Raw genomic sequence first — 24,775 nt, forward strand, 5'->3', positions numbered from 1 at the left:
TCTGGCGACCTACACGCAGAGGCAGGGCCAAATCCAAAGCTGAGCCCCAGGAGCTCTGCGAACAAAGAAGGGAAAGGGAAATCTCTCCCAGCAGCCTCAGGAGCAGCGGATTAAACCTCCACAATCAACTTGATGTACCCTGCATCTGTGGCATACCTGAATAGACAACGAATCATCCCAAATTGAGGAGGTGGACTTTGAGAGCAAGATTTATTATTTTTCCCCCTTTTCCTCTTTTTGTGAGTGTGTATGTGTATGCTTCTGTGTGAGATTTTGTCTGTGTAGCTTTGCTTTCACCATTTGTCCTAGGGTTCTATCCGTCCGCTTTTTTTTTACTTGAAAAATTTTTTTTTAATAACTTAATTTTACCTTACTTTATTTTTTTTCTTTTATCCCCTTCCTTCCTTCCTCCCTCCCTCCCTCTCTCTCTCCCTCTCTTTCTTTCTTTCTTTCTTTCTTTCTTCCTTCCTTCCTTCCTTCCTTCTTTCTACTTTTTCTCCCTTTTATTCAGAGCCGTATGGATGAAAGGCTCTTGGTGCTGCAGCCAGGAGTCAGTGCTGTGCCTCTGAGGTGTGAGAGCCAACTTCAGGACACTGGTCCACAGGAGACCTCCCAGATCCACATAATATCAAATGGCGAAAATCTCCAAGAGATCTCCATCTCAACACCAACACCCAGCTTCACTCAATGACCAGCAAGCTACAGTGCTGGACACCCTATGCCAAACAACTAGCAAGACAGGAACACAACCACACCCATTAGCAGAGAGGCTGCCTAAAATCATAATAAGTCCACAGACACCCCAAAACACACCACCAGAGGTGGAACTGCCCACCAGAAAGACAAGATCCAGCCTCATCCACCAGAACACAGGCACTAGTCCCCTCCACCAGGAAGCCTACACAACCCACTGAACCAACTTTAGCCACTGGGGACAGACACCAAAAACAACGGGAACTACGAACCTGCAGCCTGCAAAAAGGAGACCCCAAACACAGTAAGATAAGCAAGATGAGAAGACAGAAAAACGCACAGCAGATGAAGGAGCAAGATAAAAACCCACCAGACCTAAAAAATGAAGAGGAAATAGGCAGTCTACCTGAAAAAGAATTCAGAATAATGATAGTAAAGGTGATCCAAAATCTCGGAAATAGAATAGAGAAAATGCAAGAAACATTTAACAAGGACCTAGAAGAACTAAAGAGGAAACAAGCAACGGTGAACAACACAATAAATGAAATTAAAAATACTCTAGATGGGATCAATAGCAGAATAGCTGAGGCAGAAGAACGGATAAGTGACCTGGAAGATAAAATAGTGGAAATAATTACTGAAGAGCAGAATAAAGAAAAAAGAATGAAAACAACTGAGGACAGTCTCAGAGACCTCTGGGACAACATTAAATGCACCAACATTCGAATTATAGGGGTTCCAGAAGAAGAGGAGAAAAAGAAAGGGACTGAGAAAATATTTGAAGAGATTATAGATGAAAATTTCCCTAATATGGGAAACGAAATAGTTAATCAAGTCCAGGAAGCACAGAGAGTCCCATACAGTATAAATCCAAGGAGAAACACGCCAAGACACATGTTAATCAAACTCTCAAAAATTAAATACAAAGAAAACATATTAAAAGCAGCAAGGGAAAAACAACAAATAACACACAAGGGAATCCCCATAAGGTTAACATCTTTCAGCAGAAACTCTGCAAGCCAGAAGGGACTGGCAGGACATATTTAAAGTGATGAAGGAGAAAAACCTACAACCAAGATTACTCTACCCAGCAACGATCTCATTCAGATTTGATGGAGAAATTAAAACCTTTACAGACAAGCAAAAGCTGAGAGCGTTCAGCACCACCAAACTAGCTTTACAATAAATGCTAAAGGATCTTCTCTAGGCAAGAAACACAAGAGAAGGAAAAGACCTACAATATCAAACCCAAATAATTAAGAAAATGGAAATAGGAACATACATATCAACAATTACCTTAAATGTAAATGGATTAAATGCTCCCACCAAAAGACACAGACTGGCTGAATGGATACAAAAACAAGACCCATATATATGCTGTCTACAAGAGACCCACTTCAGACCTAGAGATACATACAGACTAAAAGTAAGGGGATGGAAAAAGATATTCCATGCAAATGGAAACCAAAAGAAAGCTAGAGTAGCAATTCTCATATCAGACAAAATAGACTTTAAAATAAAGACTATTAGAAGAGACAAAGAAGGACACTACATAATGATCAAGGGATCGAACGAAGAAGAAGATATAAAAATTGTAAATATTTATGCACCCAACATGGGAGCACCTAATACATAAGGCAAATACTAACAGCCATAAAAGGGGAAATCGACAGTAACACATTCATAGTAGGGGACTTTAACACCGTACATTCACCAATGCACAGATCATCCAAAATGAAAATAAATAAGGAAACAGAAGCTTTAAATGATGCATTAAACAAGATGGACTTAATTGATATTTATAGGACATTCCATCCAAAAACAACAGAATACACATTTTTCTCAAGTGCTCATGGAACATTCTCCAGGATAGATCATATCTTGGGTCACAAATCAAGCCTTGGTAAATTTAAGAAAATTGAAATTGTATCAAGTATCTTTTCCGACCACAACGCTATGAGACTAGATATCAATTACGGGAAAAAATCTGTAAAAAATACAAACACATGGAGGCTAAAAAATACACTACTTAATAACGAAGTGATCACTGAAGAAATCAAAGAGGAAATCAAAAACTACCTAGAAACAAATGACAATGGAGACACGATGACCCAAAACCTATGGGATGCAGCCAAAGCAGTTCTAAGAGGGAAGTTTATGGCAATACAATCCTACCTTAAGAAATAGGAAACATCTCGAATAAACAACCTAACCGTGCACCTAAAGCAATTAGAGAAAGAAGAACAAGAAAACCCCAAAGTTAGCAGAAGGAAAGAAATCATAAAGATCAGATTAGAAGTAAATGAAAAAGAAATGAAGGAGATGATAGCAAAGATCAACAAAACCAAAAGCTGGTTCTTTGAGAAGATAAACAAAATTGATAAACCACTGCCAGACTCATCAAGAATAAAAGGGAGGAGTCTCAAATCAATAGAATTAGAAATGAAAAAGGAGAAGTAACAACTGACACTGCAGAAATACAAAAGATCATGAGTGATTACTACAAGCAACTCTATGCCAATAAAATGGACAACCTGGTAGAAATGGACAAATTATTAGAAATGCACAACCTGCCAAGACTGAATCAGGAAGAAATAGAAAATATGAACAGACCAATCACAAGCACTGAAATTGAAACTGTGATTAAAGATCTTCCAACAAACAAAAGCCCAGGACCAGATGGCTTCACAGGCGAATTCTATCAAACATTTAGAGAAGAGCTATCACCTATCCTTCTCAAACTCTTCCAAAATATAGCAGAGGGAGGAACACTCCCAAACTCATTCTATGAGGCCACCATCACCCTGATACCAAAACCAGACAAAGATGTCACAAAGAAAGAAAACTACAGGCCAATATCACTGATGAACATAGATGTAAAAATCCTCTACAAAATACTAGCAAACAGAATCCAACAGCACGTTAAGAGGATCATACACCATGATCAAGTGGGGTTTATTCCAGGAATGCAAGGATTCTTCAGTATACGCAAATCAATCAATGTGATTCACCATATTAACAAATTGAAGGAGGAAAACCATATGATCATCTCAATAGATGCAGAGAAAGCTTTTGACAAAATTCAACACCCATTTATGATAAAAACCCTCCAGAAAGTAGGCATAGAGGGAACTTTCCTCAACATAATAAAGGCCATGTATGACAAACCCACAGCCAACATTGTCCTCAATGGTGAAAAACTGAAACCATTTCCACTAAGATCAGGAACAAGACAAGGTTGCCCACTCTCACCACTCTTATTCAACATAGTTTTAGAAGTTTTAGCCACAGCAACAAGAGAAGAAAAGGAAATAAAAGGAATCCAAATCAGAAAAGAAGAAGTAAAGCTGTCACTGTTAGCAGATGACATGATACTATACATAGAGAATCCTAAAGATGCTACTAGAAAACTGCTGGAGCTAATCAATGAATTCTGTAAAGTAGCAGGATACAAAATTAATGCAGAGAAATCTCTGGCATTCGTATACACTAATGATGAAAAATCTGCAAGTGAAATCAAGAAAACACTCCCATTTACCATTGTAACAAAAAGAATAAAATACCTAAGAATAAACCTACCTAAGGAGACAAAAGACCTGTATGCAGAAAATTGTAAGACACTGATGAAAGAAATTAAAGATGATATAAATAGATGGAGAGGTATACCATGTTCTTGGATTGGAAGAATCAACATTGTGAAAATGACTCTACTACCCAAAGCAATCTACAGATTCAATGCAATCCCTATCAAACTACCATTGGCATTTATTACAGAACTAGAACAAAAAATTTCACAATTTGTATGGAAAAACAAAAGACCCCTAATAGCCAAAGCAATCTTGAGAATGAAAAATGGAGCTGGAGGAATAAGGCTCCCTGACTTCAGACTATACTACAAAGCTACAGTAATCAAGACAGTATGGTACTGGCACAAAAACAGAAATATGGATCAATGGAACAGGACAGAAAGCCCAGAGACAAACCCATGCACATATGGTCACCTTATCTTTGATAATGGAGGCAGGAATGTACAGTGGAGAAAGGACAGCCTCTTCAGTAAGTGGTGCTGGCAAAACTGGACAGCTACATGTAAAAGTATGAGATTAGATCACTCCCTAACACCATACACAAAAATAAGCTCAAAATGGATTAAAGACCTAAACGTAAGGCCAGAAACTATCAAACTCTTAGAGGAAAACATAGGCAGAACACTCTATGACATAAATCACAGCAAGATTCTTTATGACCCACCTCGTAGAGAAATGGAAATAAAAACAAAAATAAACGAGTGGGACCTAATGAAACTGCAAAGCTTTTGCACAGCAAAGGAAACAATAAACAAGACTAAAAGACAACCCTCAGAATGGGAGAGAATATTTGCAAATGAAGCAACTGACAAAGGATTAATCTCCAAAATTTATAACAGCTCAATAACAAAAAAACAAACAGCCCAATCCAAAAATGGGCAGAAGACCTAAATAGACATTTCTCCAAAGAAGATATACAGACTGCCAACAAACACATGAAACAATGCTCAACTTCATTAATCATTAGAGAAATGCAAATCAAAACTACATTGAGATATCATCTCACACCAGTCAGAATGGCCATCATCAAAAAATCTAGAAACAATAAATGCTGGAGAGGGTGTATAGAAAAGGGAACACTCTTGCACTGCTGGTGGGAATGTGAATTGGTACAGCCACTATGGAGAACAGTATGGAGGTTCCTTAAAAAACTACAAATAGAACTACCATATGACCCAGCAATCCCACTACGTGGCATATACCCTGAGAAAACCATAATTCAAAAAGAGTCATGTACCAAAATGTTCATTGCAGCTTTATTTACAATAGCCAGGAGATGGAAACAACCTAAGTGTCCATCATCGGATAAATGGATAAAGAAGATGTGGCACATATATACAATGGAATATTACTCAGCCATAAAAAGAAACGAAATTGAGTTATTTGTAGTGAGGTGGATGGACCTAGAGTCTGTCATACAGAGTGAAGTAAGTCAGAAAGAGAAAGACAAATACCGTATGCTAACACATATATATGGAATTTTAGAAAAAAAATGTCATGAAGAACCTAGGGGTAAGACAAGAATAAAGACACAGACCTACTAGAGAACAGACTTGAGGATATGGGGAGGGGGAAGGGTAAGCTGGGAGGAAGTGAGAGAGAGGCAGGGACATATATACACTACCAAATGTAAAATAGATAGCTAGTGGGAAGCAGCCGCATAGCACAGGGAGATCAGCTCAGTGCTTTGTGGGATAGGGAGGGTGGGAGGGAGGGAGATGTAAGAGGGAAGAGTTATGGGAACATATGTATATGTGTAACTGATTCACTTTGTTATAAAGCAGAAATTAACACACCATTGTAAAGCAATTATACTCCAATAAAGATGTAAAAAAAAAAAAAAAAGGTTAAGAGAATTGCGGCTATTTAGCCCAGAGAAGAGAAATTTAGGGAATGACCTATTTTCAAATATTTCAGAGGACTTTATGTGAGAGATTCAAAGTAATGGTTTTCTGTGCCTATGGAGAATAATAAAAAACAAATGGACAATTAAAAATAATAATAAGCAAAGGGCTTGAATAGACATTTTTCCAAAGAAGACATACAAATCACCAACAAATTCATGAAAAATTGCTCGACATCACTAATTATGGAAATGGAAATGAAAACCACAATGAGATATCACCTCATACCTATTAGGATGATTATTAAAAAAAAATAAGATAAATGCTGGCAAGTATGTGGAGAAAAGGGAACCCTGGTCCACTGTTGGTGTGAATGTAAATTGGTGCCGCCATTATGGAAAACAGAGAGGAGTTTCCTCAAAATATTAAAAAATAGGACTTCCATATGATCCAGCAATTTTACTTTTGGGTATTTATCCAAAGGAACAGAAATCAAGATCTTGGAGAGATACCTGCACTTCCACATTCACTGCAGCCTTGTTCATAGTAGCCAAGATGTGGAAATAACATAAATGTTCACTGATGGATGAATATGTTTAAAAAAATGTGGTATATACATACAATGGAATATTATTCAGCCTTTAAAAAGAAGCAAATCCAGCCATTTGCAAAAACATGGATAGATATGGAGGACATTATCCTAAGTGAAATAAGCCAGACACAGAAAGACAAATACTTTATGATATCACTTATATGTGGAATCTAAAATAATCAGTCATAGAAGCAGAGTAGAATGGTGGCTGCCAGGGGCTGGGAAGAGGAGGAAATGGGGATGTGAAGGTTAAAGGGTACAAAGTTTCAGTTACACAGGATAAGTAAGTTCTGGAGATTTACTATATAGCATAGTGACTTAGTTAACAATACTCTTTTGTATACTTAAAATTTGCTAAGGGGGTAGATCTTATGTTAAGTGTTCTTACTGCAAAATAATAATAATAACAATAATAAGAATGGAGGTGGAAGAAAACTTTGGAGAGGATGGATATGTTTACCGCCTTGATGGTTTCATGGGTACAGCTTTTTATATGTCAATCGTACCTCAATAAAGTGGTTTTTATAATATGTATATAATTATAGTCACACTTACTAAGCACATATTATGGGCCACATATGTCATGTGCATTATTTCATTTACCCTTCACAGGAACCCTAGGACTTAGATGTTAGATGACTATTTCCACTTAACAGTTGAGAAAACTGAGTCTAAGAGAGGCTAATTTACTTGCCAAAGGTTACAGACCTGGTAAATTCTATAGCCAGGATTTTGAACCCCGGCCTGTCATTTAGTACCAATATCACTACCTCACACATGCAGGACCTTTCACAGCTCACTGATTATCACTGTCATTAACTCTGTGAATTCTCTCATTCCCCAGGTGCGGGTGAAGAATGTGAGCCTCACAGAGATTGAGTGGCCTGCCCCTGTCCACAGTTGGCAATCAGTGGTTCTGGGGCTGGAACCCAGACTCTCTGCTCTGCGCTCTCTGTACCACAGCACACTGACACACACCTGCTAAATATTTTGTCCTAAAATTGTTTTCTTTTACTATGACTTCCATAAAACACAACCAAAAAAGGTAAACACATGAGATTAACACGGAGAAATGTTGAATGACTGCCTATAATTAAACTTATTTTTAAGACCCCTTTCCATGGGCCCCTAAACATGATGTAATTGCAGTCCAAGGCTTCCTACACACAGATAGATATCAGCTCCCGGCCACATGTAAATACTAGGCTCTGGGTCCAAATGATCTCCATCTAAGACTCTTGGGGGTGGGAATCATTCAAAAGAGGCAGTGAGGCTACAGAACCCTGCCCAGCTCCCCATCCATACAAAGCAATTTCCTGCCCTCCCTCCTATTTCTTGTCCCCCTGCCGGTCCCTCCCACTTTGAGGCTGGATTTGCCCTATGACTACAACTCCCATGCTGATCCCCAACCTAAGTTCTCCTGGGCTGGGGCCCATTAATGATTCCTCTCTGGCCTCCAAACCAGATCTGGACACTGTGCAGCATACTCCCTATAATCTGACCATACTCCTTCCCAGATATCTTGATACCTATAGTCTGTAGTGAACTCAACCCCAGATAAGACACTTTAAAGAATAATGTCATCCATTTATCTGAAAGTCCATAATGCATAGAACCCCCATTGAGTAAAAGTGGACCCTTAGTAAAAGCCATTAATTAAGCTGAATTTAAAAATATCGGGACTTCCCTGGTGGCACAGTGGTTAAGAATCCGCCTGCCAACGCAGGGGACATGGGTTCGAGCCCTGGTTCGGGAAGATCCCACATGCTGCGGAGTAACTAAGCCTGTGCGCCACAACTACTGAGCCTGTGCTCTGGAGCCCATGAGCCGCAACTACTGAGCCTGCGTGCCACCACTACTGAAGCCTGCGAGCCTAGAGACCATGCTCCGCAACAAGAGAAGCCACCACAGTGAGAAGCCTGTGCACCACAACGAAGTGTAGCTCCCGCTTGTCGCAACTAGAGAAAGCCCACTCACAGCAAAAAAGATCCAATGCAGCCAAAAATAAATAAATAAAAATAAATTTATAAAAAAGAAAATCTATATCAAGTTAGCACTCTTTCCAAATATCATTATGAATTAGAGTTCCTTAAATGATTACATTCATTAGTTGTAACAAATTTATTTTGGGATGTCTTAAAGAACAAATTTGAAGATTAATCAACTAATGCTCCCTGATACTGAAACTGCTAAACTTCTCATGGAATATAAAAAGCAAATTTACTTTTAAAACATCCTCTTCCAGGTTATGGGGCTTAGGGCACTGATTGCAAGTGTTACTTGGCTACTTCTATAAAAAGGTTTGTGATATCCAGTAATAGTACTCTTAAAGAATAATTAGCATCTTTAGAATAGGATTCATGAATATTACTCATCGCAGCTTGTGGAATTCAACCAAATCACAGCCAAGGGACCAACACCTGGTTGATATCCAGAAACAGCCAGACCTGGCAGTCTGGTCTGTGGCGTCAACAGTCCAAGCAAGGAGTGGATAGAACTCAAGGGGGCATGGGAGTAAATACTTCCCACAGCATCCCAAAGATGGTCATCTGGCTCAAGTGACCCTAAAATTCAATTTTTCATTCCCAATAGTGCCTTTTAAAAAATGTCAGGCTTAATTATTATAATAAAGTAATCCAGTTTTGATGCTCTTGTGCCTTATTTAAGAATACTTCCCCACTTTCTGTTTTTATGTGATCTCTATTACACAGTTGAGTTTCACCCATTTTTGGTAGTAATTTCTATCTTTCAAAACATGTGCTGAACCTCTATTTTACTCACAAATGAATGAGAGTCCCTGATCTCCAGGCAGCCTCTCCTTTTACCTCCCTGCTCTGTTAAACACTGCCATTCCCTTCCTAGTCCCTCCAAAGTGGGTTCCACCTAAAGCAGACTTGCTACCCCATCCTCTAGATGAGTCCTCCACTCATTTCTCTACGTATCTCCCACCCACATCCTCATTTCCTCTGTGGACTTCAGATGCAGCTGACACATCTAAGCCCATTCTGGCAGACTGTCCTCAGAAAGGACTCCTTTGATTCTGCTGTCTCCTTGCTGTATCTGGTATTTAGTCTTAATGATTTTCTTTGTGTGTTTCATCTCATTCTATTCACTTCCCCCAACTCCTCTTGACAAGCATCATTTTGGTTTCTCCATCAATCACCAAACTCCTTTAGAAATATAATGGAAAGGAGGGTGGAGTTTCAGGAAGGATGGCTTTTGAAAACCTGAATGCAAATGGCATTGCTAACAAGCTGTGTGACCTAAGGAAAATCACATAGCATCTCTGAGCCTCTATCTGCTGGTCTGTAAAAGGGAGATTATCACCCCAATTAACCAGGGTTGGAATACGATGATCATGAAATGATGAAAGGGAAGGAGCTCCACAAATCACAAAGAACTGTCCAGAAGTAAACTGTTATTCCCCTAGCAACATCCCTGCAGCTGTTAGCAGCTGTATAATTCTTCCAGCCACAGGACCCAATGTTCTCATCTCTTCTCTTGAAAACTTACTCCAGGGAGGCCCGTCCCAATGACCCCAGTTTTAGTTTCATAGAAGGTGCAGCTGGGTCCTCATCCATTGCAGCAAGGCTCTAAGTTTGCTAGTGGTCTGCCACACAGGTAATTTCTTAAAACGTCCCCATGGCACATCTTATTCCTTCTCAGTCCTTGGAGAAAAGCACCTGGTAAGTGGTTAATCCGAGCCATCCTCACCACCTTGCCATTTCACACATGTCTAGGGGCAACAGAACGGTGTTGAAAGGGCACAGGCTTTGAGGTTTGATGGGCCTGGGTTTGAATTCTACCATCAACCCTTACTAGCTGTGTGATCCTGGCAAGTCTCTTAACTCTGTGAGCCTCAGTTTTCTCATCTATAAAATGGAGACAATAATATCTCACATAGGCACTCGATAGTAATCATTACGATGATGATTTATATTACAGAAATGTGAGGAATTTAAGGAGCATCTAGTTTTACTGCTACTTTTACTGGGATTGTTCATACTTCTTAATAATTGGTTAACCAAGTCCCAAGGTTTCCTGAAACCACTGTGCCATTCATAGGCCCAAGGAGGGAAACCCTCCAGCATCCCCCTAGATGACCAATTTTTCTCCTAGGACATCTGCCAAGATAAATCCCATTTCTCATACCATGCTCCATATCGCCAGAAAATGGAAATAAGACAAATATAACTCTTGGATTAATTCCAAACTGAACCACTCACTGTTCCCCAAATAAGCCCCTTATATTCTTGCCCAAATCCTGCCCATCTTCCAAGTCTCACACTCTCTGCTCCCCCTGGTGTTCTTGGATAACATGTCTTATCTCTTTCTCTGTCTTGATACCTCCCAGAGGGCAGAGACCCTGCTACCATCTCATTGGGGAAGTTCAGAGTGGGGCTTAAGGGGAAGAGGAGATGGGGAAGATGGTACCAATGACCTATACAGGAAGTAGAAAGATCAATTACTGAAGTCAGGGAGAATTTGAACCCAAGAGTTATCCTATGTTCAGACAGGATGTTCATGATGGGAAAATGCAGTCTAGTGTGAGAAACCGAATGAGAGAAGAGCTATGGGGACTCTTTACCCTGGAAAAATGCAAAATATCCTCACAGGGCTTTCCACATACAATGTTCTGGAAGGCCATGATTAAAATCCATAAATAATGAGAAGGTAGATGTGAACACAGAATACACATTATTGTTCAATCAGTGCAGAAATTATCATCAATTAGGCCAACTGGAGAGTCTCAGAACTGTAGAGATGTTCAAACTGTGCTAGAGGTCTCTCCTCCTCTGAATACTTTTAGTGTGTTTAATATTCCTTTTCCCTGCAGGATCCCATGTTTTGTAGCTGTCCCCTTCTCAGGCTCCTCAGGGTCAAAGCTGAGTCTGATTCCGGCCTGTCTTCTTGGTAACCAGCAGAAGGTCAGCCACAGAATCCTCCTCTATAACTGGGTGATGGACCACATTTCCTCACATCTGAGTAAGCCTCAGGGTCAGGGCTTGAGATGCAGAAATTTGATTGATTCTGAGTCCAGTATCTTTACAAGACAATGCAACCACCATGCTAGCTGAGAGACCACCATGAATAACTGCTGACAGAGACCTGCCCACCTCCTGGCCCCCTCTTCCCTTACCTGTCTAACCCTGGCAGGAATGCCTCCTCAACCCTACCTGTGGGCTCAGCCTGGCCCCTAGCTCTTTACCTCTATCTTGTCCTGAGGTAAAGGGAAGCATGAGGCCTCGGTGTAAGCGTAAGCCAACACACGGTGACTGAGCCAACTCAGACTTAATATCCAGGAGACAAGACCTCCAGTGTTTTTACCATCTAGTCAATGCTGTAACAACAATGGATTCGGAGTGCTATCACCTTAAGAAATCACCTGTTTTCATCTTTCCTTGTTCTAGTATACACATAACTTTTGCATAGCAAAAACCAAAGAAAAATTACAAGTTTTATTTTGCTTCACATTATAAAAATTTGTTTCCATCTTGTTACCTAGTCTCTAGTGGTCTAGTGGCTGCATAATATTTCATCAGGTTGATATACCACAATTTACTTAACCAGCTCTCTATTTTGGGACAATTAGTTACTTCCAAATTTAAAATAAACAATACTGCAATGAATATCTTTCTCTGAATTTAAATTTTTTTCAAGGATAGATTTTTCAGGAATGGAATCAATGATTCAAAGAATAAAAGCTTTCAAAGACAATACGGAGTATTTAAAGTTAGTGGGTCATTTTTTTTAACATCTTTATTGGAGTATAATTGCTTTACAATGTTGTATTAGTTTATGCTGTATAACAAAGTGAAATATGTATACATATATCCCCATATCTCCTCCCTCTTGCGTCTCCCTCTCACCCTCCCTATCCCACCCCTCTAGGTGGTCACAACACACTGAGCTGATCTCCCTGTGCTATGCAGCTGCTTCCCACTAGTTATTTTATATTTGGTAGTGTATATATGTCAGTGCCTCTCTCTCAGCTTACCCTTCCCCCTCCCCGTGTCCTCAAGTCCATTCTCTACGTCTGTGTCTTTATTCCTGTCCTGCCCTTAGGTTCTTTAGAACCATTTCTTTTTTTTTTTTTTTTACATTCCATAGATATGTTAGCATATGGTATTTGCTTTTCTCTTTCTGACTTACTTCACTCTGTATGACAGACTCTAGGTCCATCCACTTCACTACAAATAATTCAATTTCATTTCTTTTCATGGTTGAGTAATAGTCCATTGTATATATGTGCCACATCTTCTTTATCCATTCATCTGTCAATGGACACGTAGGTTGCTTCCATGTCCTGGCTATTGTAAAGAGTGCTGCAATGAACATTGTGGTACATGACTCTTTTTGAATTATGGTTTTCTCAGGGTATATGCCCAGTAGTGGGATTGCTGGGTTTTATGGTAATTCTATTTTTAGTTCTTTAAGGAACCTCCATACTGTTCTTCATAGTGGCTGTGTCAATTTACATTCCCACAAACAGTGCAAGACGGTTCCCTTTTCTCCACACTCTCTCCAGCATTTATTGTTTGAAGACTTTTTGATGATAGCCATTGTGTGAGGTGATACCTCACTGTGGTTTTGATTTGCATTTCTCTAATGATTAGTGATGTTGAGCATTCTTTCATGTGTTTGTTGGCAATCTGTATAACTTCTTTGGAGAAATGTCTATTTAGGTCTTCTGCCCATTTTTGGATTGGGTTGTTTGTTTTTTAGATATTGAGCTGTGTGAGCTGCTTGTATATTTTGGAGATTAATCCTTTGTCAGTTGCTTCATTTGCAAATATTTTCTCCCATTCTGAGGGTTGCCTTTTCGTCGTGTTTATGGTTTCCTTTGGTGTGCAAAAGCTTTTAAGTTTCATTAGGTCCCATTTGTTTATTTTTGTTTTTATTTCCATTTCTCTAGGAGGTGGGTCAAAAAGGATCTTGCTGTGATTTATGTCATAGAGTGTTCTGCCTATGTTTTCCTCTAAGAGTTTTATAGTGTCTGGCCTTACATTTAGGTCTTTAATCCATGGAGAGATATACCATGTTCTTGGATTGGAAGAATCAACATTGTGGAAATGACTATACTAACCAAAGCAATCTACAGATGCAATGCAATCCCTATCAAACTACCAATGGCATTTTTCACAGAACAGGAACAAAAAATTTCACAATTTGTATGGAAACACAAAAGACCCCAAATAGCCAAAGCAATCTTGAGAATGAAAAACGGAGCTGGAGGAATCAGGCTCCCAGACTTCAGACTATACTACAAAACTACAGTAATCAAGACAGTATGGTACTGGCACAAAAACAGAAATATAGATCAATGGAAGAGGACAGAAAGCCCAGAGATAAACCCAAGCACATATGGTCACCTTATCTTTGACAAGGAGGCAAGAATATACAATGGAGAAAAGACAGCCTCTTCAATAAGTGGTGCTATGAAAACTGGACAGCTACATGTAAAAGAATTAAATTAGGACACTTCCTTACACCATACACAAAAATAGTAGGGTATTTTTAAAGACTTTACATTACTATAAGCAATATGTAAATAAGTATTTCAGTTTTAGCACAGCATTACCTTTATCAGGTATCATGATTATTTAACATTTTTACTAATTTAGAATATATAGTAGTATCTCATTAAAATTTTTTTGTACTTCTTTAATTACTGGTGAGTTGGAAGGTTTCCTTTATGTTTGTAACTAACCACATTGCAACTTGTATATTTTAACAGCACAAGAATTTTTGCTCTAGTGGTCTAGATGTTTGGGTTCCTGCATTTATAAACTGTTCTCCCTGGCTCTGGCTTTATAACCTATATGCTAATTTCCCTGATACCACTTGATCCGATATTTGTCTACTGTTTAACCAAAGTCTACAGACTTGGGTAGGGACTTCTAATCATGGATTAAGACAATGTCACTTGCAGTTAGAAGTTTGGGCTCCAGTATAAACTCTGGTGTTTTTTGTTTTTTAAACTATATGGCATTAACTGATTCACTTTTTCTCTTAGAGCCTCCCTTTTCTCACTTGGAGAAAAGAGTAACACCACTTATCCGCTTACCCCACAGTGTTATATGAGAATTGTGAGCCTTGTAAAAGCAGGGTCAGACAACTTTTTCTATAAAGGGCCATATGGTAACTATTTTGGGCTTATAGATCATATGGTCTCTGTCACACCTACTCAACTCTGCTATTGTAGCATGAAAGTAGCATAGACAATGATAGTCTATGAATGAGTATGCCTGTGGTCCATCAAAGGTTTTTTATGAATATTGATATTTAATTTTATATTTGTATAGAAACATATCATTTATATGTAGATATATTTATGTATGTAAATAAATTTACATTTTAGTAAGTTGCATATAATGTATGTTATAACATATTATATATAACATTTTACATGTTATATATAATATACTTACATTTAAATGTTATATAATTACATATAATTATATATAAATGTATAATTTTATAAAATTTTCATGTATCACAAAATATTGTTCTTCTTTTGATTTTTTTCAACCATTTGAAAGTGTAAAATGTAAAACCATTCTTTGCTCATGCTCTATACAAAAACAGGCAGCAGGCTGGATTTGGCCCACAGCCTGTAGTTTGCCAACCTCTGCTCTAAAGCCCTATCCAACAGCATGAGATCTCATGGGACAGTCAAAACAAATAGGTAGATAGAACAGGACTTTTCGTTGTGAAAACAAGGGACAAAGAAGGTGGAGTGACTTGCCCAAAGCCACACAGCCCTTCAGAGGCGGAACTGGGATTTCAATCAGATCTGCCTGATTCCAAACCCCCAAGCAATGTCTACTGTAGCAGCTACCTCCCCAGTCAGTGATTCTAGCCCTGGGCCAACTCTTTCCTGCCAGAACCTATTCCTGACCTCACCTCCTTCCTAAGCCTGCTCCACAATGCCCCCACCCAAGGCCAGGGACTGCCATGGCAGCATCAGAATTTAAGAGAGAAAGAGCATACCTAGCTCTTTTGGCTTCTACAAAGAGGCCCTTGATTCTCCAACCACAGAGCCATGTATTTGCAGGAATCAAGCACCAGCTTTCCACATTCACGGAGATGTTTAGTGGTATACAGACAGAGTTCAAATCTGCCTGCCACGTTCTGCACTCACTCGCTTGTCAGGTATCTCAGATTATAAATCTTTTCTCTCATGATGTGTGACCATTACCACATCCTTCTTTTTAGTCTGCTTTTGAGAAGTTCTATACTCTTGGAGGACAAGGCCAGCAACAATAACAAAATCACCTCTGTTGGAAACAAGAAATGATACTACGACAGGAACAGGGCTAGGTCAGTGGAAAGAGAACACAATTTGTAAAACGATCACCAAAGTTCAAGAGTTGATTCTGCCATGAATTATCTCATCACCCTGAGGTTTAGTTTCTTAGCTGAAAATGAGGATAATTAGCTTCAAATGAGAACATATATGTAGTGTGCTTTGTAAACTGTTGAGTGTTATACAAACTTTAGTTACCAATACTATTATCAGGCTTTTACTACTCCAAACACTATCTTGAATCATGATTTTCTCAGCCCTATTTGAAAGGTGATGTTTGTCATCTTCTACAGAAGCTCCAAGGCAATGTTTTCAGATTTTTTTTTCCCCTCAAGCATTACTTGATTTCTTGAATGAATGGGAAACTGAATTCATTATGAATTCTATTGGCACCAGCACAAATCCAAAGTATACGGGTCTGAAGTGACAAATGATAGGATGTTATTGCAGGGGCTTGTGGGGGCTGGCAGCACAAGCAGAGGAGCAAGCCCCATCTTCCTTGGCAGTGGCATCAACAACCTCTGCACAGCACCAAGGCTGCCGCCTACACTGAGCACATCGCAAAGCTTCCTACAGCATCAACTCTCAGCATGGCTGGGCCCTGAAACCCCAGGGATGTCAGATACACACCTCACCCCGGCTCTCTGGGGACTCAGTCACCTAGACAAGCATCCTCTCCTTAGGTTCTGATCAGTGCCTGTTAACCCTGCCTCACTTGGTACAATTTATTCATTTTACTTATGGGGAAATTGAGGCTCATATGGTAAAGGTGACCTGCTCCAAGTTATGTAAGCCCTTGTCTTAGCATTAGGAGACTTTGGTGTAAGTTCCTATTCTGCAACCGACTAGCTATGTGACCTTGGTCGACTTATCATTGGTGAAAGGTGATTAATTCTATCATCTAGCATTTCAATAGCGCTTTAGGGTTGATCAACTGTATTCACAATGTAATCCTTACAATAAGGTAGGCATTGTGGTAATCTGCATTTTGTCTAAGAGGAAAGAGAAGTTCAGAGAAACTAAGTGATTTGCAAAGTTACATTACTAATAAGTGGCATCTTCTGGATCCAAATAAAATATTTTCTCTACCAATTCATATGGCTCAAATTACTCAGTAATGAAACAGAATTAAAACTTGCCTTGAAAAACTTACAGGATATATATGAAAGTATGCTGAACTAAAAACTACTCGACCATCGGTTCCCAGCATCTTGAAAATGAGGGCTTATATTAGCTATCTATTGCTGGGAAATAAACCACCCCTAAACGTAGCAGTTTATAACAACATTTATGTTCTCATCCAGTTTCAGAGGGTCAGGAACATGGCAGCAGCTTAGTTGGGAGACTTTGGCAAAGTTGCAGTCATCTCAAGACTTGACTGGAGCTGGAATCCTCTTCCAGGCTGTCTCCTGTGGTTGGTGGCTGGAGGCCACCATTCCTCCCCATGGGGGTCGGGGAGCCATCTCCATAGGCTGCCTGAGTGTCCTCATGATGTGGCAGCTGGCTTCCCTCAGACTGAGTGATCCAAGAGCGAGACAGAGCACACCCAACATGGAAACCACAGTCTCTTTATAACCTAATTTTAAGAGTGACATACCATCACTTCTGCACTTTTCTATTCTCTAAGTCCAACCTACACTCAAGGGGAGAGGATTACACCCATACACATGAATATCATGAGATCAGGAGCATGAGGGCCATTTTGGAAACCGGTTACCATAAGATACCTTTATAATTCTAAAATCTTTGTTGACTCTCATGAGATCAAGATCATAATTTTTGTATCATCTGTTTAATTGATAAAATATTAAACTACATGAAATTGCTCAGATTTGACTATTTGTGACTCACAAAACTGGTAATTTCATATGGTTCAGCCTAATTTTTAACCTCTAGAAGTTCTCAGATATTTACTAACACTTTTTGATTAAGTTGTACTTTATTAATTATAATAGCATATGTGTTCATTGGGAAAATGTTAATATTTATAGTTGGAGGTATGTTATTTATTTAGTCTTTGGACAATGCTTGGTGGAAAATGGATTCATGCTTATCCTCCATCTTTCTAGAATTAATTGCATAAACCCACAGGGGTCTAAACCTCAGAAACTTAATCACTGAACAAGCTAGGTATGACAATAACTCTAGTAGATGCCAAGAGTCCTTTTTATTATAGCATACTGCCTTTCAGTATGTCTTATTATCAGACATAGAAACAGCCCTTCTGTTAAAAGAACAATTCTAACGAATCAGTTCCGATTTGCCAGTCAGAGGCTTCTGTCATACATTACAGTCCTGAAGCAATGACCCTAAAGGAACAGTGTCTTAAGCTTATTTATGATTTTAGTCCCCCAACTTTTGATAGTCTCTACTTGAAGCTATTGGTCTGTTGCCTCCTTACTGATCTACATGGTTAATGCTCTTACCGTCAATACTACTCTATACAAAGTAGTTGATGCCAACAGTTAATTTAGTGAGCTGCTATTCTACACAGTTACTGAGAAACTTCTATGGGCAGAAACTCATCTAGCTCCTGGAGGTATAGTTGTGAATGAGACAGGCAAGATCTTTCCTCTCATGAACTTTATATTCTAATGGTTCTCAAACCTGGCTTTTTAGAAATATGGATCCTTACGACCCACCCTAGACTTACTGAATCAGGAAATGTGGGATTGAGGTGAGGAATTTACATTTCCTAATGCCCCACAAGTGACTCTGATGCAGCTGAGTCCATGGCTCAGCACTTGGGAACCACTGGTGCATATTTCAGTTCTCAACTGCTTCACCTCCCATTTAGTCCACAGCCCACAGCAATGGTTGCCACTTAACCACTTCACAGAAATTGCTCTTGCTAACATCACCATGAACTCCTGAGAGACAAGTCCATTAATTATTCTAGACTTCTCTTACTTTCTCCCTATGGCATGATGTTGCTGGCCTCACCCTGCTTCTTAAAATCCCCCTGGCTTTTAACAACATTCTCTTTTTGTTCTCCTCCTACATTCACTCTGGTTGCTCCCTTTCAGTGTCCCGCTGTTGATCCTCTTCCTTTCCCACTGGATAAATGGTGGTATTGCTCAGTATTCTGGCTTCAGTCAACTCTTCTCACTCTCCAAAGTGTTCCTGGGTTATTTCCCCCATAACCCTGGTTTAAGCAGTCTATGTCAATGACTTGAAACCCTGTACACCAGACCACATTCCCCAGGACTGGTAGCACTCATCAGCACACAACACTCAATAGACCCAATGATGTAACCCATTTATTCATGAAGGATATTAATAAATATATTCTTACTTAGGATCCAGTGGTCCAGAGCTATTTATTAAGCTAAACAAACACTGTAATTTAACTCAAACTACATGGTGAACTTCCTGAGAGCAGGAACTGGGTCTTTTTATTTCTGTGCCCTCACTTATTCAGGACACTTTTTTGAGAATATAACAGAATAACCAGTTAAAAAATTGACTTGTGTCAATCTCAGTACCCAAACCCATCAGAAAAAAATAGAAAAAGTCTATGTTCCTGCCCCATGAAGTTAACCAGCCTTTTGTTTCAGAGAAGTCACCAGGTGAGTGAGCTTCTCTAAAGATGAGTGCTAAACAATATTTTCGTGTTTTAAATTCTGAACCTGAAAGGGAAGAGGGGATGGAAGCTATTTATTGAAGGCTAAAGGGAAGGGAAGGACAGGGAAGAAGATAGGGTGGCACAAATGTGACATTCTTTGCACAGGCGTATGTGTGTGTGCATATGCATATTAGCTCCATATGTGGAGATAATATATATGTATATGTGCACATATATTCTATAACACATATATGAAGATCATATATATATATATATATATATATATATAATACAATATCTCATACGATTACTATGAAAAGTAAATGAACTAATGTAAATAAAACACTGAGCATGTACCTGGTACATAGTAATGGTGCATTCTGCTCTCTCCAAAATCCTACTTGCTTAAGCAAAGACAAAACTACAAAGAATTCTCATTTGAGTCAGACCCAATTGTTAAGTCTAACATTAGGCCAGAGAGTGAGTAACTGCACTGTTGAAATTGTATACGTAATTGCATACGTTTGTTTTTCTGAGGATAGAAGCCATAACTTTCATGAGATCCTCAAAAGAGTCCGTGTCTCTAAAAATTTCTACAAGGCCTAAGAATCATGTGCTGGCCAACATTTCAACAATTGTTATCATTCTTACTTATTCCTGAACATACTACTTTCCCAATCAAGATAAGTATCAGTGACTCAAAGATGCTCCTTTTAAGGAGGCTAGTGGAATCTTCATTCATTCATGCATGCATGCATTCATTTACGCAAGAGGCAGTCATTTGTACTGACTCTACATTTGACATTACTAAGCCCAGGGTACAGAGACACACAGACTGTGAGATCATTCAAAAGACAACTACCTAAGCTGTGATGAAGGCTTAGGTAGTGACCCTAAAGTGACCATAAAATCTGAAAAAGGAACATCCCAGAAGCTTAGCAGCAACAGCTTCAAGATCTGCTACTGTCAAAAACAACAAAAATTGTTCTGAGGAAGGGCGATCACTCAGTAGGGCACAGAAACGTGACAGAGAATGTTTTCTCTTTAACTGGACCGAAGCTAAGGAAAGATCATCTCCCAACAGCCCCACCCGCACCCTCCCTGCCTCTTTATTTTCAGGTTTTTTGAACTGAAATTTAAAAAATCTCTTTATGTTCTATAGTTTTTCTTTTAGCTTAGTGTGAATTGTGGGCTCTTGGAATCTTTGAAGTGGGAAGGTCCCTAATCTACAGACACGACACATAAATTAGGTATAATCTTGAAAATACCCAAGGACAAGAGTCTTACTACCTTGAGAGATCCATTCTATATTTGAGTGGGTCTAATTATTAGCTGTTTCTTCCTTGTTTTGAGCTAAAATTTGCTCTAATTTTCACCTTAAAGTCCTAATTCCATCTTCTGGGACAATACATGTCTTCTACATCAATATTTTAAATTAACAGGTCATAAAATAAATTTTGGAATTACATCCAGCATTATATTTAATGCAACTGAATAGGATAGAATAGGATAGGACAGAATAATAGAAGAGTAGAATAGAAAATATTAGAGTTATAGCATGTGAGAGACAGGTTTTTTTTCAAGGTTTTGTTTCAGTTGTTTATAGATGTAAATGTGCGCTAGGTTTGATATAAAATGTCTTTCTTGCTATGGGTTGCCACCGAAAAGTCTGAAAAACACCAATTCCTTCAGATAGGTTAAGACATCTGTGTCATGGACCCCTATGTCTCTGTTCTCCAGATTCAATATCCCAGTATTCTTCAGTACTTGTCCATTTGTTTCTAGTCCATTCCCTACTTTGGTCTCTCTTCTCTGACTAGGCTCTCTCTTGAATGTTCCTCTTGAAATGGAAGGCGCAGAACCTCCCAGCTAGGACAGGACTGGGGGACCAGGGTACAATACACACGTTGGGGCAGGAAGACAGGCAGGAGTTCTCCCTGCTTCAATGTTTGCTAAGTCCTCAGATGCCTTCAGCAGTGGAGAACCAAGGTCATTGACCCTATCACCAGAAAGCTTCCAAGAAGGTGTTTTTGGGAGACGTGGATTCAAAAATACATAGTGCACAGCTGCTCTACCAGGTTTCAGGGTAGTACCAAGAGAGAAAGAAGACCACCATCCTGTGCACTCCAGGCCCACACACAATTATTATCTCACTGCATCTGTGAGTTACGCAGTATCATTTTCACCTCATTCTATAATAAGAAAACTGAGGTTCGGAGAAAAGATGAGAAACTTCTTGATGTATTTTAGGAGTTATAAAACTTGCAATAAATGGTCATCAGACAACCTGCAATGTGCTATAGGTGACAATGGTGGTAGCTCTCACTTAAATAGCACTTTGTTGTTTTCAAGACAGTCTCATATCCTGTATTCCAATCATCCAGGGGTATGTGCAGGGTCCATGATAGGGTTCCTATCTTCCAGATGAGAACATGGGTCCAGGGAGATTATGTTACTTGTCCAAGACCACACAGCTAGAAGGTAGTACAGCTACTTCTAACTTGGGTCGCAACTCTAAATCCAATGCTATTTTCGTGGGCCTCTCTGCCTAATGCTGACAGTTTTACCCAGACCTACAGAAGCAAACTACTCTTTATCTTCCCTGGTCTGGAAATTTACAAAGAGATTCTAGGATGCTAATGCTCTATCCAGCTATCCTGTTATGACCAAGATGGCATTAGCCTTTGTGACTCTAGAATAAGATGGATTCTTCCCGTAAATGGCCAACAAGCTGGGGCCAAGTTGTAAACATTATTTACATCAACCTCAGACAGTAGCTGAATCTGTAGCTGGGGTGCCAGGGAATATATGAGAAAACCAGGCAGCCTTAATCCCTGCAGCACGTGTGAAGAAATAAAGACCACCTTGACTGATGGCTGGCTTGATACGTCTGAAGAGGATTAAGTCTGGCTGCAACAGAAATGGCTGGGAAGCCAAAGTGAAGAGAACTCGATGAGGTATGGCCTACAAAGTTTAAACTTCTAATCTCCACGGACCAGAGTGACTTCGTAAGGAATTCAAGAAGAACGCAATTCGCTCAACATATAATAGGATCCTGAAATCTGAAGAATGTTTTCCTGAGGGCAGAAAAAGGCAAGAAGTGTACTGGTGCCCACTGTGGGATGACTGAAGGCTCAAGCAGACTGTGGCAGTGCTACTTTGATAACTCAGTGCTACAGGGGTATTGCAAGGGTTGATGACATTTGCAGGTGTTGACACCTACCCAAACTCATCTTCTAGCTTAACAGGTAGAAGCAAGCAGCTAAACATATCCACGCATTCATCCAAACCAGCAGACTGGCAAAGTCAGGCCCAGCAATAAATGGAGTTTAATCTCTGGAATTTAACTTGAAATACCGTCACTGGATTTTTTAGGTGATTCTCTGGCCCCCCCAATCCCTGCCCACTGTTTTTCTTCCTTTAGGGGTTTGTCTTTTGATAATAAGCTCTACTTGCATTTGCAAAACATAAAAAGTGAACTTCCAGATGGACTTCTTAAAGTGCAATCCAAACATGAGGGAAACAAGAAATCCAAAAGTCAAAGGCGAGTGGGAGGTTTTCTTCTCCTCCAAATCTCTGGGGAGTCCGATTCATTCAGCATGTTCACATTCTGGTTTAATTTCCATTTTCTATAATAAGAGATGAAGATGTAATATGTCAATGTTGATGTATCAGAGAGATGATGAATTCCAGGCTAAAACACGGCGACATCTGCTTGGAAACGAGATGGAAGAAATTAAGATGCTTACCATGATTATTTTCCTCCCGAGCAAATTTATAGTATCTTTGGTCTCAAGGGCAGAAATTCCAGACAGATTAGCTTTTCATCTCCTAGGTAACTCTCTGAACTGCACAGCTATAGAAATTCTTTGCTTTAACATTGGGTGTCCTTATTAGGGAAATATCTTAAATTCTGTGCCAACAAAGAAACTCATTGACTACTAAGCAATAATCATGAAAAAATTTATGACATGGATTACAAACAGGTGCTCCAAAGAGAACAAAAGCTGGGGTTATTCACCGCTTGGACTAACTGGAAAACATTATTTACATCTAGCACAGTACATTTTATGCTTTTAGTAAATATTTTTTCTGGGCTATGTGTCCTCATATTCTAGGGAGGGTAAGTTTGCTTAAGTACCAGAGGGAATTGGCGAATGTAAATAGAGCTACATAATAATAGGTGCTAGAGCACTAGAATTGCCTATACTATACTCATTCATAAATTAATCAACAAAAATGTATCCAGGCTCTACTACATTCCTGTGTTCAGCTCTGGAGATGCAAAGATAAATACAATATGATGTCTGCTTAGTTCAAATTTGCTTTATTTACTTTTTACAAACATCTTAGGAAGCTGTGCAGGCATAAGCATGTCCATTTCATAGATGAGGAAGCTGAGGCTTGGTGAGGTCACATACGAGGAAGTACCAAAGTCAAGACTGGTACCCCAACCTTCTTTCTTCAAATCCAGTGCTCTGCCCACTCCCTCACACACTGGCATGATTGAGATGAGATCCAAAGGGGGTTTGGATGACCCAAGGGCAACCACTGAGGGCAACCTCAGTGCCTGAGGACATCAAAACTGGCTTTTGACCCAGTATTAACATCCCAGTGCATTCCATTTTCATTTTTTATCCAGATGTTTAGCACCGTGTAGACACAGCTATGGTCTCAATCATGACTAAGTGATACTTTTCAGGAATTACTGAAATGCTCATTGAAAAACTATTCTAATTGCATTTTGAAATGATCCAGCGGGGGAAAGTGTTTGGACCTTTTTGAAGCAGTTTCTCTCAGAATTTAAGCAACAGGAGTTGTAAAATATTCCCCAAAATATTGCTTGGCATGACAACCTCTTTCAACACAAATGAGCCATTGATAAAAAGGAATTTGTTAAGAGAGACAGGAGTTGGGGTGAAGCTCATTAGCCACTTGGTTGCCAGGGAAGTGAAGCTGCCAGAAAAGCCTGGATTGAAGATGAACACGGTGGGTGGGGGCCTGAGTACACGGGTCATTTGCAGTCAGTAGGGGGCAAAGAGGACATTTTATAGCCTTATTAGGTACAAATGATTTGGTTTTTTTATACTGGCAGAATCAATATGTAACTACTCCAAAATAACCATGATGAAATGGAAACAACACAATAAAATGGAAATGATTTTGGGGTGAGAAAAACCTAAA

The 24,775-nt window shown here is 39.4% G+C and overlaps 1 long non-coding RNA gene across 2 annotated transcripts in view; it reads right to left on the minus strand.

Annotated features, from left to right (window-relative positions):
* LOC109552347 (uncharacterized) overlaps positions 1–24,775 on the minus strand; it is a 400,848-nt gene that overhangs the window by 58,021 nt on the left and 318,052 nt on the right. The window contains exon 6 of one of the 2 annotated variants that reach the window (XR_012332607.1): positions 22,909–23,220. The exons of the other annotated variant lie outside the window; for it this stretch is intronic. This is a non-coding gene — a long non-coding RNA (uncharacterized lncRNA). Of the gene's footprint in view, positions 1–22,908; positions 23,221–24,775 lie in introns of those variants that run through there. 2 annotated transcript variants of the gene reach the window in all.

This window comes from Tursiops truncatus, chromosome 6, assembly GCF_011762595.2.
Source record: "Tursiops truncatus isolate mTurTru1 chromosome 6, mTurTru1.mat.Y, whole genome shotgun sequence".
NCBI lineage: Eukaryota > Metazoa > Chordata > Mammalia > Artiodactyla > Delphinidae > Tursiops > Tursiops truncatus.